General features: G+C 42.5%; 1 long non-coding RNA gene across 1 annotated transcript in view; it reads right to left on the bottom strand.

Moving 5' to 3' along the window:
* Positions 1-262: 262 nt before the first annotated feature.
* The window catches only part of LOC109183765, a 27,365-nt gene continuing 22,146 nt past the window's right edge, over positions 263-5,481 (bottom strand). Inside the window, exon 3 of the long non-coding RNA XR_002054626.1 lies at positions 263-386. This is a non-coding gene — a long non-coding RNA (uncharacterized LOC109183765). The remainder of the gene's footprint in view (positions 387-5,481) is intronic.

Genomic DNA, 5,481 nt, shown 5'->3' with positions numbered 1-5,481 from the left:
ATTTGTAAACTTAGAATTGCCTATTTAAATACACAAATTTAACATTCAATTATTTATGCATGAACGATTTCAATATAATCTTGTCTTGATATACTTAAAAGTACTTATTTAAAATACAAGCATTTGGCATTATTCCAATCGCGCAATGCGCGTAAAAAACTAGTAATAATAATAAATATTGTAAAAGCAATTTAAGAGTTAATAAATTAGCACAATATATTTATCGATCTCTTATATGTTATTTAAATACAATCAACTAAAAGTAAACAACTATTTACCAAATACTTTTTTACAACCAGCTAATACTATCAGTTAGTCAAACCAGCTAACCCAATTAGCTATCAACTATTAGCTAACTTAATCAGCTATCAGTTATTTGTCAAACACTCAAATCTTTTTTATTTTGTATCTTTTTTATACAGGTCACATAATTAGATAGAAATTTCTTTTAGGCCTATTGATATGGTAACCAATCATTGTCCACATTGTAAAATAGATCAAAGACATACAAATTAAATTTTTAATATAATATACTACAAGTTCATTTTTTTAAGGTTCGATTTTAGTGTATACGTTTATTTTTTAATATACTATCTAAATATGAACATATAGTAAATTAGAAAATGAACCTTCAGTATATTACAAATGAACATTTATCAATGAACAACCTTATAATGTAAACTATGATCTAAAATATAATTTATTAAAGTTAACTCTTTATACCTGGTACCAGCCTATTAGAGTAAATGGGCAATTTATATCGTGGACCAGGTTCACACAGTATTGCGGACCCTGAATCAAAACGATGATGTGTAAGTTTTAACGGATTCCGTAACTTTCTGTTTCTCATGTTTCACAACACAAAATTTTAATTTATTCTATGCACAAAATCCTTACGCTTAATGTACAGAAATGCATAACATGATACACAGAAACGCATAACACAATATACATACACATATTTTCTATTTTACCTATTCTCAGATCTGATTTGTGTAAATAATTTATGTCATATACACACATAATTACATAATATATAAGACATGAATTCAAAAAATAAGACATACAATGTGTTCTGTATTATACAACTACTAATCAATTTCATGTACATAATCTCTATGCTTAATGTACAGAATGTCTTAACATAATGCACAAAAATGCATAACCCAATGCACAAAAAATACATAACACGAGATACATACCGTATAGAGTTTGTCGTGGCTTCAGGAAGTTATGAGGCCTATTGACGTGTATATATAGTAAGGTTTCCCTAAAATAGATATACCAAAACCAGAATTTATGTAAAGAAATATGGATTTCCTCATCTCTTGAACAACTAATCCGCCCACGGCTTCCACCACCGCTACTCAAAGCTAGCGGTGCAATTGCTTGCTTGCTTTACCGCATGAATGGAGCTAAGGAAGCCAACTCTAAACACATTTCTCCATTCTAAATTCTAAACCTGAGAAAGAGACAAATAATACCAACAACGTCGTTGTCATCCCCCACGCCAACCTGCAGGATGCCTTCTACTACCTACGTGTCTGCAGTTGTGCTTCTTCTTAGTTCTTACCCTAGTTGTCATTGTTATTTGTGGCATTGTATATGGCTTATTTCATGCCACCATGGCTGTAAAAAGGAGTTGGCACAAACACAATCATATCATATCCTCAAGAAACTAAATCTTACTCAGATTTAATCCTTTACCTTGAACCTAGCAATACATTTTCTCTCATAATAACGATACATTTATTCCGTTCAACCAATTCATCATTATTCTTGTATCTATCGATCTTTATCTTAAATGTTACAAGTGTATATAGTGGTGGCCATTATATCACGTCGACACTGGATCCTTAGACATGAACAACACCTTAGACGTCTCAATCTTTTGTAGAGGAGATGTTTGGAGGCACAAGTCTTGCTTATAACTTGTTTAATTTGTATATATGTTGCTTTTATTTTGGCCGTGTTAGCGGACAGCTGTTAGCTGATTGTGTTAATTAAAAGATATAACTAGTTGATAACATTAACTGATTGTAGAAAGGTATTTGGTAAATTAGCTGTTAGCTGATAACTGTTTGGTATAATTTATTTTTCTCAAAAAGTTAATTGAAAAAGTTACTTTGAACAGCTTTTTGAATTTTAGCATTTTGGAGTTACAAAAAGTTAGTTAATCAAACATTTATATCGATTTTTTAACCAAGTCAAACAATTAATAGTAGTCAAATAAACTATAATTGATTGATAGAATAACTACTTTACCAATAAAAGTGCCTTTATGTGGCTTTTTGAGATTTGGTGACCATTTTAATCTTTGACCTTGTGAAATAAATTTCTTCAATGTTAGTTTTAACAAGCCTTCTTTTACAATACAATTATCAATTGGATATCTACTAATATGGTTTCTGGATTATAGCTGACGGTAATAATGTTACCGGAAATATAATATTAGAATGACGTTCCGTGAAAGAGAGTAACAATAGTTGTATTGCTCTTTGTCTCAGTATAGAAAGTACAGTGTGTCCCCTGCTCAGCTGAGGGAAGTTCTATTTATGCTAGGTCCTAACGGTAACAACATGAAGAGACATCCTTGGGGAGCTGAGCTAATGGCAAGAATATGAAGAGTCATGAATGAGGCGTTGAGGCTTTAACTCTCTCTCATCAATGGTGGCATCAAAGGTGGCTTCAATGACAATAAATGTGACACCTGTTGGATTCTAACCGTTGGAGTTCTGCCCGTTGGGTTCCCATGTGATGCTGAGTCAGATGCTCATTTGTGATCCGGGTTGGGTGCCAGCCCTATTATCCTGTCACCAGTCCCCCCTACTCCTGAGTCAACGGATGTGTTTGAGTTGACTTGGGAGTAAGGCTGAATCTATCTTGATCCTGTGTAGAATCCTGCTTGATTTAGGATATGTGATTTTATATATATATATATTTTTAATCACATATGATTTTATTTTAATTCTTATGCTAGCCGAGATAGGCTTTGGCCTAGGTTGGCAGAGGTGCGTGTCTCCGGCCGAGGCGTCGCCTCGACCGATCGTGGCCGAGGCTTGCGCCTCGACCGATCGTGGCCGATGCGTCGCCTCGACCGATCGTGGCTGAGGCGTCGCCTCGACCGATCGTGGCCGAGGCGTCGCCTCGGCCGACCGTGGCCGAGGTGTGCGCCTCGGCCGACCGTGGCCGAGGCGTCGCCTCGACCGACCGTGGCCGAGGCGTGCGCCTCGGCTGACCGTGGCCGAGGCGTCGCCTCGTCCGATCGTGGCCGAGGCGTCGCCTCGACCGATAGTGGCCGAGGCGTCGCCTCGACCGATCGTGGCCGAGGCGTCGCCTCGACCGACCGTGGCCGAGGCGTGCGCCTCGGCCGATCGTGGCCGAGGCGTCGCCTCGACTGATCGTGGCCGAGGCGTCGCCTCGACCGATCGTGGCTGGGGCAGGCTCCGACCTTTTTTTTTTTTTTTTTTTTTTTTTTTTTTTTTTTGGAAACAACATGGGCGGATCACAAGCACGAGATATTATTCCAAAAGATTTCAGAATGCAAAGCGGGCGGACCGCGATTACCAAACACTAATCACAAACGACTACTAGAATATTAAGGAAAATACTTAATCAAATGTTCCTAGCTCCATACCCGATCAATTATCTTTACAGATGGTGTGGACTTATGGATCATTTATGCCAATCTTTTTGCATGCTTTAACGTAACAACTGCGGGCCGCTCGCTGGTCTCCTCTGCCGACCCTATCCCGCTCGGAGTGGGGGAACTTTATACACAAGTGTTCCACCGACACTATGGCCTTGAGGTTCTCTAGTGCCGGTCTCCCCAATATGATGTTGTGCGCACAAGTGAGTCTTACCACGATGAATTCCAAGTCAAGTTTGCGAATGTTAGGGCTCGTGCCTATCTCCACTGGTAAGACCACTGACCCCTCCGTCTCCACTGAATCATCCGTAAATCCAGAGAGTGGGGTACGTACTTCTTTGAGCTGGTTCCTAAGTATCCCTAACTTGGTGAAGGCATCGTAATACATCACATTGACTGAGCTTCCCGTGTCGACTAAGATGCGGCGGACAATGACATCGTTGACGTCCATCTCAATTCCCAGGGCGTCACGATGGGGTAACGGGCCCTCTGGGAGGTCATCATCAGAGAAGGTGATGGCCTCCTGTCTCTGTTTCTTTTCTCTGGGAGACTCGCCACTTCTCCCACGTATAGCCGCCGGCTCCACTTTCTTTGTTTTCCGGCTGGCATGTCGCCCCCTGCAGGTCCACCATAGATAAAGTGTATGGTGTGCTTCTTTTGTCGTCTAGGCGCCACCTCGGTTTCTTTCTCGCTATCACTCTGCTCAGATATTTGGTCGTGTTCTCTTTTTTTCAAGGTGGACGGCTCGGTGACTCCTCATTTCTCCAGACATTTTTTTGGTGGATTTTTTGATGGATCGTGGCGGCTGCTGCGGCTGCTTGGATCGCTTGACAAAATGCCGAAAGTAGCCCTGCTGGATGAGTTCTTCTATTTGTCTCTTCAAAACGTGACACTCATCTAATATCGTGGTCGGCTTGACTATGAAACCTGCAGTACTTTGTTTGGTCTGCCTTTGGGGAGACCTTCATGCACTCCTCGGGGAATTCTACCATTCCCATCTCCTCAGCTTGCTGTAGAATGACACTGACGGGATGGGTAAGAGGAGTTAGATTACGCAAGGGACCAGGCGAGGTCGTTCGTGTCTCGGCCTTTCCCTGCGGTCGGTGGTTCGAGGGTGGTGCCTGGCTAGGGGGCCCGCTTTCCCAGGCTTCCCACCTTTCCTTCCATCCTCTTCGTCCTTCTTCTTTCTGTCGACGTCCTCTGCTTCAGCATAGCGGCTAGCCGTACTTATCAGATCTTCGTAAGAGCGGGGGTGGTGGGCATTCAACTGCTTGTGGAAATACCCTGATCTTAAGGCATTGATAAATATCGGGATCGCCGCCTTGGAGTCGAAGTCGTAGACATTATTGACTTCCTTTTTTCCATTTTATCAGGAAGTCTTTGAGGCTCTCGCCTCTATCTTGCTTCACTACACAGAGGTGAGAGAAGGGTTTCTTACGCTGTATGCTACCGGAGAAGTATGTCAGGAAGCTCTTGGAGAACTCCCCAAAGTTTTGGATCGAACCATCAGGGATGGTGTTGAACCAGTCTTGGGCCGCTCCATCCAGGGTGGACAAGAACGCTCGGCACATGATGGCGTCCCTGCCCCGATCATTACCATAGCAGCCTTGTACCTCGTCATGTGGACGCGTGGGTCAGTGACCCCTGTGTACTCCTTGATGGCGGGCAACCTAAAGTCCCTCGGCAAAGGTACGTCCATGATGCTGGGGAGAATGGTGCTGCCATCCGTACTCGGGTTCCGGCGACTGCTCCCGTGCCTCCACCCTTCTTGCTAACTCCTCGATTCTTCTCTGCAGCCTCTCGACCAGGGCCGACTCATCAAGGTGCCGGAG

This window comes from Ipomoea nil, unplaced genomic scaffold (genome assembly GCF_001879475.1).
Source record: "Ipomoea nil cultivar Tokyo-kokei standard unplaced genomic scaffold, Asagao_1.1 scaffold1173, whole genome shotgun sequence".
Classification (NCBI taxonomy): Eukaryota; Viridiplantae; Streptophyta; class Magnoliopsida; order Solanales; family Convolvulaceae; genus Ipomoea; species Ipomoea nil.
This window is presented reverse-complemented; position numbering and strand designations above follow the sequence as displayed.